Below are 15,748 nucleotides of genomic sequence, written 5' to 3' on the forward strand. Positions count from 1 at the left end.
TAGGAAACTAGAACTGTAAGATATTGGCAAGATGCCGGACTCTGTAAATTTATTAAAAGGCATAAATTAGGAAAGGTAGAGTATAATAAGAATTTTTGTATTCAAACCTCCTGCAGGAAACAATCGTCGACTGCCCATGATGATGTGGATGACAGCTGAAGAACATAAAGGATGTGAATGGACACAATCAATGATCTTCTACAATGAGGATGTGTCGGCAAGAGCACGAGAAAGACGACGACTTGCAACTAAGATAACCCTTGCACCTTATTGTGGTAGTTACCTTGCCTCAAGAAAAAGTACAAGGAATGGTGAACAGACACCAGAAGAACGACGTTGGGTCCAGGCCTTGGGAAAATTCGCTTTCGACCGATAGTCAAGTCAGACGGACACCAGGGAACGATGGGCCATAAAATCGGAGCAGCAGGCAGCGTGGACAAAAAAAAGGTCTCGGTGAAACCCCGGCTCGGCGAGGCAAAAAAATTACGTGTAAAATCGCACTGTCGCCACCAGACTGCGACATTGTATTGAACTACAGAGCTGAAAGAAAGTCGATCAATGCTGAACTATACGTCCTAATAACCAAACAAAACACTAACAAATGGGAAACTTCAAAGCAACTAGTAATCAATAATTTCCCACATCCTGCGCAGAGAAAAGGCAAGGTTCAAGACTGAAGAAAGGATGATGCTTGGAACAGCAGGAGATGAAGAGTCCTAAGACTGATGTTGAAGAGAGAGGATGGGTTAAAATACACTCCTGGAAATGGAAAAAAGAACACATTGACACCGGTGTGTCAGACCCACCATACTTGCTCCGGACACTGCGAGAGGGCTGTACAAGCAATGATCACACGCACGGCACAGCGGACACACCAGGAACCGCAGTGTTGGCCGTCGAATGGCGCTAGCTGCGCAGCATTTGTGCACCACCGCCGTCAGTGTCAGCCAGTTTGCCGTGGCATACGGAGCTCCATCGCAGTCTTTAACACTGGTAGCATGCCGCGACAGCGTGGACGTGAACCGTATGTGCAGTTGTCGGACTTTGAGCGAGGGCGTATAGTGGGCATGCGGGAGGCCGGGTGGACGTACCGCCGAATTGCTCAACACGTGGGGCGTGAGGTCTCCACAGTACATCGGTGTTGTCGCCAGTGGTCGGCGGAAGGTGCACGTGCCCGTCGACCTGGGACCGGACCGCAGCGACGCACGGATGCACGCCAAGACCGTAGGATCCTACGCAGTGCCGTAGGGGACCGCACCGCCACTTCCCAGCAAATTAGGGACACTGTTGCTCCTGGGGTATCGGCGAGGACCATTCGCAACCGTCTCCATGAAGCTGGGCTACGGTCCCGCACACCGTTAGGCCGTCTTCCGCTCACGCCCCAACATCGTGCAGCCCGCCTCCAGTGGTGTCGCGACAGGCGTGAATGGAGGGACGAATGGAGACGTGTCGTCTTCAGCGATGAGAGTCGCTTCTGCCTTGGTGCCAATGATGGTCGTATGCGTGTTTGGCGCCGTGCAGGTGAGCGCCACAATCAGGACTGCATACGACCGAGGCACACAGGGCCAACACCCGGCATCATGGTGTGGGGAGCGATCTCCTACACTGGCCGTACACCACTGATCGTCGAGGGGACACTGAATAGTGCACGGTACATCCAAACCGTCATCGAACCCATCGTTCTACCATTCCTAGACCGGCAAGGGAACTTGCTGTTCCAACAGGACAGTGCACGTCCGCATGTATCCCGTGCCACCCAACGTGCTCTAGAAGGTGTAATTCAACTACCCTGGCCAGCAAGATCTCCGGATCTGTCCCCCATTGAGCATGTTTGGGACTGGATGAAGCGTCGTCTCACGCGGTCTGCACGTACAGCACGAACGCTGGTCCAACTGAGGCGCCAGGTGGAAATGGCATGGCAAGCCGTTCCACAGGACTACATCCAGCATCTCTACGATCGTCTCCATGGGAGAATAGCAGCCTGCATTGCTGCGAAAGGTGGATATACACTGTACTAGTGCCGACATTGTGCATGCTCTGTTGCCTGTGTCTATGTGCCTGTGGTTCTGTCAGTGTGATCATGTGATGTATCTGACCCCAGGAATGTGTCAATAAAGTTTCCCCTTCCTGGGACAAAGAATTCACGGTGTTCTTATTTCAATTTCCAGGAGTGTATTTCAAGGTACACCTTTCCAAATATCCATCTCCTTGTAAACTAGTTGTCTGCGAAGTGTTATAAAAATCATAAATACCTTAAGCAATGTTTTGAGAAGAAATATATACGTTTTTAAAGCCAATAACCAACGAGACTCCGCTCTAAGAGGTCCTAATTATTATGAGTCCACATAAAACTACAGCAACATCCAGTTGCAAAAAAAAATAATCGACGAAGAACGACATGTCCATCCAGAAGTTGCCAACAATCACCTCACTCAAGTCCATCAACCTGGTGCAAAGACATTCGCCAACCTCACGCAAGAACATTTCTGCATATTGTGTGAAGATAATTGTTGAAATAGTCTAATGATCAGTGTCAATCATTAACATAGGACTTCGATGTATTAATATCGATTTGATGTAACTTTTTCTCTTTTAATACACTGTGTGTAAGTGTCTGAATAAGAACTGTATAACAGCCTTTCCAAAGAAAAAGAAGTTTTTGTTTCATGATTCATTCAGGAGAAACCTTTTTGTAAAAAAATGTTTTATGTACTTGAGTAGCCCAGATGCAAAAGCGGCTAAGTCAGTTTTAAAAGATTTTTGGCAAAAGCCGAAACATGTAGCCTTGCTCCCAAAGCAATACTACAACGGTGATTAATGCCTCAAAAAAAAAAAGGAAAAAAACATAGCGACCAACTCATGAATGTCTCTATAATCCCACACTAACCCCTTATTAGTATTTTTATGTAAAAATTTGTACTTAGCTCGTTTTGCAACCGATTGCGCCAGTTAGCCGCTTCTGCAACCGCATCGGCGGCCATGATGGAATGCAGTCGGTTTCAAAACCGGTCGAAACCGAAACATTGCAAAGAAACAATCACAAGGTAAAATGAAGTATACAGCCTTTAAGCTGTGTTCGGAGAATCGTCGTCATCTAAGAGCTCAAAATCAAGTCCTTCATCCTCGCCGTTTCGACATGATCTTTTGCTGCTCAAAAACATCAGTGTAGAATTTTAACTTTTCCTCTTCGGGTCATGTCATCCCCAGTGTAGTTCTAGGAGCAGCTGGACGTCCATAATTCTAGCTTTTTTCAGTGGGACGCCTTTTGGAATCTCCTCAGGAAGAGTTTCTTTCGTGATACGTTTGCCTCTTTTAAGAATAGATTTCGGCTCTCCACTTTCTAAATTGAAGAATGCTTCTCCTTGCACAAGATATAATTTTCTGTTTGCTGTCTTCGTGATGACAATTCTCTTCTACTTTTGAAACTGGAAGTGCCAGCATTTAGGAGCTTTGATGACGTCAGTGGCGATCTTCTTCCAGTCTCTCACTCACCCCAAATGCACCACTGTGGCGAACTCCTTTCAGTCTCCACTCACCCCAAATGCAGCGCTGTGGCGAATTTTTCCATTATGCCGACGTATACTGCAGGGTTTTCGATTACGCTCAATTTCTAGAATTTTCTTTCCATGTTTCCAAAAACTCTATCAGGGGGTATAAAAGAATGACCGACAATCGGGAAACACACTTCAACGCTCTCTGCGTGTACTGGAGCACCTTACAGGAACCAGTACATCAACATCCCATTCATTCTTGTATTCTTGTTTTACCCACCGCATCCATTGGAAAGAGGCGTAGTTTGGTGACACCATGCAAATTGGTGTTAAGCAGTTTATAATGAAGAGGTGAGGCGATCTGATTCGACCCCTTTTGCAAATTCGTTCTCCACCCAAACATACGAGGTCACATTGTCTTTCGTCTGACTGCTCGTAGAGGAACATCGGCAAACCATGACATTATGTAAGTACATCTGTCTGGAATAATAAGCCATCTGATCTGGGACTTTTGGAAGGACTGAATTTTTCTGACAGTCATAACTTAAAATTAGTTGACCTTTGATGTCATCCTTCAGTCTTTCTTAAAAATACATCACTCCTAACTTTGTGAGTTGTAAGCTGATGTTTCAAATTTCTCTTTACCACTGGCCAATTTTCCAAGAAAATCATGCTTTGTAGGGACGAGCGGGTAGAGCATGTGTCAATATAAGGTGCTCCAAAGCCAGTAATAAAATTATTGCAGAATATTGTCCGGTAGTAGTCATACTTTACGTCCAGATCAGGATGCTTGTCACAGAACATTTCCCACACTATTTTTACATTTAATTCACTGGGCAATTATTGGCGATGTAGCATTTGCCTCTAGAATAGTGACTTTCGATCGGCTTGAATTGTTCAGTGTGTCTGAAAACTACATTTTTCCTATATTCGTACAACTTCGTTCTTCACTCACCTCCTCTTCTTTCAGTGGTTGCAGGTGAGGAATCGTTCATTATACTCTGACAAATTTTGTTGAGTCTCATTTTCTTGATCTGCAATCAATCCTCATGAAAGCCACTCTGCAAACCCTGATGTTTATAGAAACTCCGTCACTTTCTTTTGAGCACGAACTCCGTAATTATTTGCTTTCTTGATACTTTGTCGCATGTAAGCTTAGACGTTCTAGGAGATGACGCAGTGACATGCTGTAGAATTTTTTATGAATATTTGATGAATCCTTCTTACGTCCTGCATAGTGTGTTCTTTACATTTCATCTTTCCAGCAGGATGTTTACAATTTGGCATCTGTGGAAACCCTTTCGGTTGGTACCTACAGATAAATGAAAAATGAAATTGAAAACCAACTGATATTAGTTTTATGTCATTGCAATCAGAAGTTCAGTGTTTCTATTTCCAAGTACGTTGAATTTATAAGAAATGTGTTCCATAAAAGAGTAATGTTGCTAGGCCATTAATTCCAACAACATTAAACTTGTAATGAATATTAGAATATTACTATAAGCACAGGACTTCCTTACCTCTTCCGTTTCTCGACGTTTCGTTTCCATTGCTGTACATTCCGTCTTCTCTTCCCAGAAGTAGAGTTTCTCGTGGCATCTTCCCTCTCATCATTAACGCTAATCTCAGCTCTATTGTCGTCAGGTTCGTCGAAATGTACACTACTGGCCATTAAAATTGCTACACCACGAAGATGACGTGCTACAGACGCGAAATTTAACAGACAGGAAGAAGATGCTGTCATATGCAAATGATTAGCTTTTCAGAGCATTCACACAAGGTTGGCACCGGTGGCGACACCTACAACGTGCTGACATGAGGAAAGTTTCCAACCGATTTCTCATACACAAACAGCAGTTCACCGGCGTTGCCTGGTGAAACGTTGTTGTAATGCCTCGTGTAAGGAGGAGAAATGCGTACCATCACGTTTCCAACTTTGATAAAGGTCGAATTGTAGCCTATCGGGATTGCGGTTTATCGTATCGCGACATTGTTGCTCGCGTTGGTCGAGATCCGATGACTGTTAGCAGAATATGGAATCGGTGGGTTCAGGAGGGTCATACGGAACGCCGTGTTGATACCAACGGCCTCGTATCACTAGCAGTCGAGATGACAGGCATCTTATCCGCATGGCTGTAACGGATCGTGCAGCCACGTTTCGATCCCTGAGTCAAACAGATGGGGACGTTTGCAAGATAACAATCATCTGCACGAACAGTTCGACGACGTTTGCAGCAGCATGAACTATCAGCTCGGAGACCATGGCTGCGGTTACCCTTGACGCTGCATCACAGACAGGAGCGCCTGCGATGGTGTACTCAACGACGAACCTGGGTGCACGAATGGCGAAACGTCTTTTTTTCGGACGAATCCAGGTTCTAGGATGAGATTTTCTCTCTGCAGCGGAGTGTGCGCTGATATTAAACTTCCTGGCAGATTAAAACTGTGTACCCGACCGAGACTCGAACTCGGGACCTTTGCCTTTCGGGGGCAAGTGCTCTACCAACTGAGCTACCGAAGCACGACTCACGCCCCGTACCCACAGCTTTACTTCTGCCAAGTTTCAATTCAGGTTCCGTTTGAGTATCATGATGGTCGCATCCGTGTTTGGCGACATCGCGGTGAACGCACATTAGAAGCGTGTATTCGTCATCGCCATACTGGCGTATCACCCGGCGTGATGGTATGGGGTGCCACTGGTTACACATCTCGGTCACCTCTTGTTCGCATTGACGGAACTTTGAACAGTGGACGTTACATTTCAGATGTGTTACGACCCGTGGCTCTACCCTTCATTCGATCCCTGCGAAACCCTACATTTCAGTAGGATAATGCACGACCGCAATTTGCAGGTCCTGTACGGGTCTTTCAGGATACAGAAAATGTTCAACTGCTGCCCTGGCAAGCACGTTCTCCAGATCTCTCACCAAGTGAAAATGTCTGGTCAGTGGTGGCCGAGCAACTGGCTCGTCAGAATACGCCAGTCACTACTCTTGATGAACTGTGGTATCGTGTTGAAGCTGCATGGGCAGCTGTAAGCTGTACCTGTACACGCCATCCAAGCTCTGTTTGACTCAAAGCCAAGGCGTATCAAGGTTGTTATTATGGCCACAGGTGGTTGTTCTGGGTACTGATTTCTCAGGATCTATGCACCCAAATTGCGTAAAAATGTAATCACATGTCAATTCTAGTATAATATATTTGCCCAACGAATACCCATTTATCATCTGCATTTCTTCTTGGTATAGCAGTTTTAATGGCCAGTAGTGTACTTCAATAGTAGAAAATTTCCTCTTCCTTGTCCTCGTCAGTTTCGCACTGTGCTACAATAAAACTGCCTAAAGAGTCGTTTTAAAATATTTTATCATATAACAATGCCTTCTCTCACTTATCTTCCTACAGTGTAGCAATAGAAGTAAAACCATACCAGAATCTACCCAGTACTGCCAACCCAAACATTTTTGTAAGATATAGCTAAAAATCGTAGCTTTTAAAAAGTTTTACATGTGACAAGACGATATGTCCGGTTCTGCAACCATACCCTTTGTTGGCAGCCATTATCCTATTAAGACTCTGCCTCTATTGAAAGCAAATAGAATTTGATAGCTATTGCAACCTAACATGTAGAAAACATGGCCGTCTTTGCACCCACAGGCTATTTTCGCACCCCATTTTAAAACACTTAGAACCGTGTTTGAAGCCTGATCGATACATTATTATACATAATTACATACGAGGTGTGACAATAAAGTAATGAGACTGATTTTCTTTGCAAGATGTAGCAAACGTGCAGGCTTGCATAGGCACATTATCTTTGACCTTGGTCAATAAGCTGCTTCTAGTCCAAGTGGCACATCGATGAAACTGCTCAGTCGTGAGTTGTGCTGTAACATGTTAACACCTGTTTGTGTCTCTTGTCACGGAAATGGAACCGCATAATATTGCGCAACATTATGCCATTTCTTTTTGCGTTAAATTGCGTGAAAACACGACAGCAACTTACGGTAAGCTTCAGAAGGCTTTTGGACAGGATGTTATGTCAAGAGCTCAAGTTTTTTGTTGGCATAAAATGTTTAGTGAAGGCAGAACGAATGCTGAAGATGAAGACCGCAGTGGACGACCATCAACCTCACGGACGGATGCCATCTTGGCCAGGGTGCATGAACTCGTATGATCTGATCGACGATTATCCATGAAAATGATTGCAGAAGAACTGAACATCAATCGAGAAACGGTTCGTCTAATAATAACTGAAGATCTTGGAATGAGAAAGATTTGTGTAAAAATGGTCCCCAAAAATCCCACACCACAGCAGCAAGAAACACAGAAAAATGTGGCAGCTGATCTGTCAGAGCAAACGGAAATCAATCCAGAATTGTTGAGCCATGTTACCACTGGTGATGGAAGTTGGTTTTTTCAGTACGATCCAGAGACAAAACGCCAAAGTTCGCAATGGTACTCAAAGGGATCATCCAGACCAAAAAAAAGTGAAATGCATTCTTGTGTGCTTCTTTGATTTCAAGGGAATTGTTCATAAAGAGTGGGTACCTCCTGGACAAAAGTTTAACCAATATTACTACAAAGAAATTTTAGAAAGACTTTGTAAAATAGTTCTTCGTATCTGTTCAAAATGGCTCTGAGCACTATGGGACTTAACATCTATGGTCATCAGTCCCCTAGAACTTATAATTACTTAAACCTAACTAACCTAAGGACATCACACAACACCCAGTCATCACGAGGCAGAGAAAATCTTCGTATCTGTACCAACATTGCTGATAATTGGATTCACCATCACGATAATGCTCCATCCCATACTGCTCTGTCAGTACAGCAATTTTTAACTTCAAAACAAATTTCAGTATTACCACAGCCACCTTATTCACTAGATATCTCTCCGTGTGACTTTTCTCCATTTCCAAGAGTCAAAACGGTGGTCAAGGGACACCATTTTCAAACAACACAAGATGTCCAAAAAGGTGTGACGAGGGTCTTTGAGGATATTACAGAAAATGAGTTCCAGAAATTTTACCATCAATGGCAGAAGCGCTGGAAAAAGTGTGTGCAATCAGAAGGGAACTACTTTGAAGGAGACAACACTAAACTTAACTAAAACGGCAAGCAACATTTTTTTCACATCAGTCTCATTACTTTATTGTCGCACCTCGTAGACCATGAAAACCTGTACAAGAAAGTGCCTATAACTTAATTTTCGAATTTTGATCACAGCCAATTTTCGAACTGGGCTACTCACTAATAGTATTAGTTAGAATAATATGTTAAAAGGAAAACCTATATATGTATATTGTTAATGCAACATTTTTGTAAAGTCAATTTACTGTCTGTGAGTGTAATACTTTAAAATTTTATTGATGCATACTTATTAACGTAACATTTCTTAAAACCTGTATTGTCTGTTGGAGTAATATTCTTTTATTCTTCAGAAAGTCTTCCTGCAGGAACATGGATGGATATGGCAGATAAACGTCTCAAAACATTGGTGACTCACTGTGGCCACCTGCATTAAAGCCCGTGTGTAGAAAACTGTTTGCCTCAGAATTACGTAGCAGAAGTTAAACTCTGCGCTACGAAAGAACTGACGCCTTTGATAGGCTACAGAAACTCAGGGGGTTATACAAGTGAGAATGCTCTGATTGGTCAGAAAGAAAAAGCGTGGCCACCAGTTTTGACATAGGCAAAATCCAAAAAGAAAAATTTTGTTTTCTCTTGCAGTGTATCGTCGAAAGGTTCAGCAAAGTGACTCGCATTGCGCTGAGACGACTGCGAGAGTAATTATGTGAACACTTGTTCACAGGCTCGCCTTAACCCTTAAAGAGTTAAACTGCAAAGTCTCCTAACATGGAGAATTGCACCAAGCACTGACAGTTAACACTTGCAAGCAATTTGAGGGTAATGACGTATCTGCTATTCCAGCCAAATAGCATGTACCACGCCGATTCACTTAACTAGGGAAGCACTAGGTGTCTTGGCTTCATAAAAGATCTAGTAACAGTATCAGACTGATATTTAACACTGGAGAAAGATTCCGAAGAGATTTTCAGGTCCACAGCATCCCGACGGGAGCCACTGCAGCTGCTGACCAAAGCTAAATATGCGCGTCACGCCAGACACTTATATTCAATTTCCATTCAGAACTGCGGTCGTCTCGTCTCTCCTATGTTTCCCATACATTCAATCATGCCTTGTAGTTAAACGTATTCATGATTGTCAGGCTTAATTGAAGCAGAAACGCGAGACATCCGATTTAACGAAAAGAAGTATTCAGTCACAGCAGAGTGCTTTATGCTGTGAAGTTATTGAACTGTTTTAATTGTGCAATTGTATCTGCAGTGATATTTACGTACCCTTTACAGACCCCATTCATTTTTGATTATTTTCATTGTGCATTTTAGCTTAATTGATATCTCTGACCCAATTTTATTTAATTTATTTGTATTTTATCGACCCCCAGACATGGTCATCAACCATCTTACTATTAAAGAACCTTAGAATAGTAAGGAATTTCCCTTCACAGTTGTCAACACCCAACACAATATTTTACCATCCTGTTCGTATTATAATTATGACTGCTATGTCACGAAGTAATGCTTAGAGTAAAAGTAAACCTTAATAACGAAAATCTAAGATTTTCATTTTTACTAACATATAGTTATGCCTGAACCTGTACACTAATTTCTGTTACCGATACCGTTTCCTCTACAGGAAGTGTAGTGGAACCATCATTGAGATCATTGATTACAACACTGTCTGTGCTGCTGCACTCTTTTGAACTCTACATGGTGAGCTGGTGTCTTCCTACCTTGCAGGCCGTAGATTCAACACAAATTCCTGTAACACTCACAGAGTGTCCATGTGCAACTGTGATAGGAAGATAGATCAGAACCAATCTCACACATGTTAGACATTGCCTTACTAAATTCAGATATAGCAGTTTGTAAATAGTCTTCTCATATCACCCAGTGTTCATTTTTTTCTATACTCGCGAAAAATACACAAAGCCCATTGCTCAGTTTCTAAGTGACTTCTTCGTAATACGCAATGCAGTGTTATGACATGCTGTAAGAAATGCCTATTTCACTTCACTAAAATGCCTTATCACGAAAGTCATTAAAATTGGATATCGTAAACATGTCCACGTCTGACAGTGCGTGAATTCTTTGAGCTCATCAGAATAGATTTTATTAATATTTTGAGAACATCATTGAAGCCACTGCACCGATGATTCAAAGACAAAACTCTGCTGAAGGCTGTGCCCATGATTCCATAACGTGTAAACGGCACTTCTCTGACTGGCTAGCCATAGGCAAAGAGAGTTGCACCTGTTCCCATATAACTAAAAAGATTCTCTAATTTACCAATCATAATTTTTCTATGAAATTCACCTTAATAGCCAATTTATTTTTTTCCAAAATGGTACATGAACTTCAAATCACAACATTAGTCATCTTACAGACAGGCGTAAAGATATTTCTTCCCGACATAATTACTGGCTGTTTTCATACTTTTCGCCTCATTCGATGTATGTCACTCATTCCATTACTGCACAACATTATTTCTCTCCCTCAGACCTTCACATCTGCTTACAAATCCGAGACTAGTTCTTTACATACACTTCTCATTTACTGCATCCACATTCTAATAACATGCAAACTGTAATTTGTTTTTAACTACAGAAATTTTGTACGATATTGCAGTGCCTCTGCTATTGCGAATTACGCTACAATGTTCCTTTGGACATGCATGCATACAGTAAATGTATTCGCAATTGCGAATATGGACCACCATCAGCTGTATAATGGAATGACGACAACGAAAATTTGTGCCTGACCGGGACTCGAGCACTCATTTCCCGCTCATCGCGAGTGGTTGGCTTACCAGTAGGTAAGCACGACTCACGACCAGATCCTAACTTTCATATATCGGCAACCATGTGTCTACAATCTGTACTTGTACAAATACATCATTTATGTATATTCCCGTACAGGCGAGACATTTTACTTGAAAGTCACTTGCGCGTGGTCGGCGGATAAATACGATACTGCAGTGCCTGTGTTACAATGCAATGTTACTTTGGAAGTGGACTGAGTCTGGGGAATGACTCAGCTTCTCACTAAATGCTAGTTAGCTTCACTACACCATATAACGCTTTCCATGGAGTGGGAACTAATCACCTTCGCTCTGCATGAACCAGGCGTCTGCATGAACCAGGCGGGGCGTCATGTGTCGTCCGCCCAGACCAAATGTCGAGAACAATAACGAACGAAATAGAAAAAGGTGATCAGCGCGTCTGACTGCCAAGCAGCCTCCCCAAATTCAATACCCTGCGTAGGCAGAGATTTTCTCTGCTCGCGGACAGGTTGTTGTATTGTGCTTATAATGCAACGACTCATAAGTCGTCCAACGTGGTGTCAGCCTGAAAAGTCAGCACCGAACGTCCCCAGGTGGGAGAGCCTGGCCATCAATGCAATGGGAGCATTTCATTTTTAAATGTAGCATTTTACAGACGTTCTTGTATATTAAGGATATTTCACTTGCAATATCAAAAAGTAGCAACTTTGCCCTTTTTCAAAAAATTTGCAGTCGGGAGTAAAAGTAATTTTAGTTTTCTTACCAAAAGAGTAGCTAATACACTGAATAGCCAAAGAAACTGGTACATCTGCCTAATATCGTGTAGGGCCTCCGAGAGGACGCGGAAGTGCTGCAACACGACGTTGCTTGGACTTGACTAATGTCTGAAGTACTGCTGGAGGAAACTGACATCATAAATCCAGCAGGGCTGTCGATAAATCCGTAAGAGCACCACGGGGGCCTATCTCTGCTGAACAGCACGTTGCAAGCCATCCCAGATAGGCTCAATAATGTTCATGTTTCGGGAGTGTGGTGACCAGAGGAAGTGTTTAAACTCAGAATAGTGTTCCTCGAGCCACTCTGTAGCAATTCTGGACGTGTATGGCGTCGCATTGTCCTGCTGGAATCGCCCAAGAACGTCAAAATGCACATGGGACAGGATTAGATCCAGGTGATAAGACAGGATGCTTACGTACATTTCGGCTGTCACAGTCGTATCTAGACTATCAGGGGTCGCATATCACTCCAACTCCACACGCCCTACACCATTACAGAGCCTCCACCAGCTTGAACAGTCTCCTGCTGACATGAATTGTCCTTGGATTCATGAGGTTGTCGCCATGCCCGTACACGTCCATCCGCTCGATAAAATTTGAAACGAGACTCGTCCGACCGGGCAACATGTTTCCAGTCATCAACAGTCTAATGTCGGTGTTGACGGACCCAGGCGAGGCGTAAAGCTTTGTGCCGTGCAGTTATCAGCCCATATCGATGATATTTCGTTGAATGGTTCGCACGCTGACACTTGTAACTCCTCAAATGGCCTCACAAGCACTGAGTCCTTCCCGCTTGTCAACAGTGCTCGGCAGACTGGATGTTCACCCATCCAAGTGTTAGCCAAGGCCGACAGCGCCTAACTTCGGTGATCTCAGGGAAACCGGGCTTACCAATGTAACAAGGCCGTTGGCAGCATACAGTCTATAAATGAAACAAATCATTGCCCAACTGCTCAATCATTCTTACTAGCCAATATAATTGTCCGTCTTGATCGTTATTTTTTTCTAAATTATACACCTTAAGATGTTTGATGACGGCTGTGGCCGAAACGCGTTGAAGTGTGTAATTTTAAAAAAATTCAAATATGGACAATTACATTGACTGACATCATTCAGGCCCAATACTGTTGATCACAAACAAGCTGTTAATTACTCCAGTGCAGTCTGCCTTTTACGTTAGAGGGGGACCCAGTGCAACGCATCGTATTGGATGCCCACCGTTCCGAATGGTGTCAGGGATTGTGAAACGCTTCTCGAATAAATGAGCGAACCTTAATCTCTTACAGCTTATGAGGCCTTCGACGGTCACTGCCCAAAGAGAATCTGTAACAATTATTTTCTGATAAATGAGCTCCAATAGAACAGATGCCTGTATCTCTGGGACAATTTATTTCTTTGTACACCCTATCAGTAATGTGATGCAGATACATCATTGATACGGAATAACACAACGCTGCTTGTAGTATGGAAAGTAACCTAGTGTTACGAGGAGATACACTGGTTTGACCAGTGATCTAGGAATCATCTAAATAATGAGATTTTCAGACATTTCCCTCGTGCAGGTCTAAAAACCATGTATGTTTTTCTCATCCGCAATTGTTCTAAACGGATTTTCGTGTTACTTTACCTTCCCCATAAATCATTGAGTAAAGATACGATAATACTGCTCCACAAGAAAGGAAGCAATCACTTCATAAAAAGCTATCATCCCATATGCCCTATCTGCCAGTCACACAAGGTGTTTACAACAATATTGTTAAATCGTCTCAGGCGCATCATTGATGCAGCTCAGTCCATTGAGCAGCTTAGATTCTGCAGCAGCTTCTGCACACTAGGCCTTATTTTTGTTGTCTGGAAGATGAACAGAGCAAACGCATACCAGATGCCTCTATGAATTGCCTCTTTAGATTTTGAAAGGGCCTTTAGCCTTTGATTCAGTCAGCCATCCTGCTGTCATGCAAGTCTTAGCTGAGTAATGAGTAGAGGTGGCTGATATTAAAATTCTGTACCTTATAAGCAAAATTTCCACTGCAGGGAAGGCCAAGAATTCTGCATGCTCGCTGTGCTCTCGCTTGTGTGCAGAGATGTGTCGCCTGGCTGCACGCTTCCCCACTATCACAACAAACTGTCTGAGCAGCCGCCGAGCCGAGTGGACGCACCAGCAGTGGTAGCAGCAGCAGTTGTCTGACACGCAGTAATTTAATGTAGTTTCTCATTTTTTTTTCACGCGCTTCTGCAAAGACGTGAACTACTCCCGTATATTTTTCTGTGTAGACTCGTGGTTAGAAAATTAGTCTAAGTTTTTGATTTTGCTTAAATACTGGTGCATATCATGTGTAAGGCGGCTTCCTAGTGTAATTTTCCCGCCTCCAGAAGCTCCACATCACGCCACTAAGCTTAAATCTCATGCTGGTACACAGCATACAGTTCAGATATGTGCATTCTAATTTGCACACACAGCTCGTGCAGTAGCTTTTATGTAAGCAGAGTTTCTAGTAACAGGAAGCTTTAGATACATCCACTTCAGCAGAAAAAAATTATTTCTGTTTAAAAGCTTTTAATGGTATAGTACGGTATCTGCAGAGCAGTTTTTAGTGTTTCTTTATTTTCCTCTTTATATTTTACATACATGACTCTGTGGCGCCATTTGAGATCTTATATCTATTTTTTACACACTAAAATATGGCTAGGGACTGTGCTTGTTGTGGGCTGACACAAGGAGCATTGGCTGCTGTCTGTAAACAGCTCGAAGCTGCAGTGGCTACCATCAACATTCTTCTATCTAATGCTCAAAGTTGTGGTAACATTGGGCCACCGGTGACGAGATCTGTGACACATCTGGTGCCGTTGGAATCCCATGGTGATTCAGGTGTTGCTGCATCTTCTAACACACAACTTCTGATCAGTCTGTCCTCACTCAAATGTGAATGACTGACAATGGTGGGTTCGCCGGTCACTGGGCAGAAAGCAAACGAGGAAGCAGGTTGCGTGGCTATCTCCCTATGCCTTAGCAACGGGTATGGGGTGCTACCTAGTGTTTATGATAACAGTAGTAGGGCAAACTGCGTTCTGTTGCAATTTTGATATCAAATTAATTATGCCAATTAGTTACTTATTTAATTTACCAATTATTTATCCGTACTCTCTGGCAATGTCATGAGTTTTCCCCAGTCAGCACATGGGTCTCTTCCCCCACCACTCCACATTGCCCCACCCCACCCCTTCACTCCCCTCCCCTCCCATCTTCTCCCTTCCCAATGGTGGCAAATTGAATTTTTTGTGGGAAATTAAACAATGGTGAGAAATTCAAATTCATTGGTGGGAATATCAAATATGTGTGTTCACTTTGAGGTTCAGAGACCAGATGACCTAGTTCACAACACCACCATCAGGGGATGTTGTCGGATTACTCCCTGCTCCCCAGTCCCCACTCCCCACTCCCCACTCCCCACTCACCACCCACCACTCACCACTCACCACTCACCACTCCCCACTCTGCACTCCTCACTCCCCATTCCCCACTCCCTTCCCTTATCTGGAAATTTGCAGGTAAAGAATTCATTCTGTGCTGAGTTGCCAGAGAGGATGGACATAAGTCTTTATTTTGTACAG

General features: G+C 43.3%; 1 non-coding gene across 1 annotated transcript; it reads right to left on the reverse strand.

Annotated features, from left to right (window-relative positions):
- Positions 1 to 5,937: 5,937 nt before the first annotated feature.
- Trnas-cga lies at positions 5,938 to 6,012 on the reverse strand. The gene has a single exon. It is a non-coding gene; the product is annotated as a tRNA-Ser (tRNA).
- Between the last annotated feature and the right edge of the window lie 9,736 nt (positions 6,013 to 15,748).

Source organism: Schistocerca americana, chromosome X (genome assembly GCF_021461395.2).
Source record: "Schistocerca americana isolate TAMUIC-IGC-003095 chromosome X, iqSchAmer2.1, whole genome shotgun sequence".
In the NCBI taxonomy this organism is placed as follows: Eukaryota; Metazoa; Arthropoda; class Insecta; order Orthoptera; family Acrididae; genus Schistocerca; species Schistocerca americana.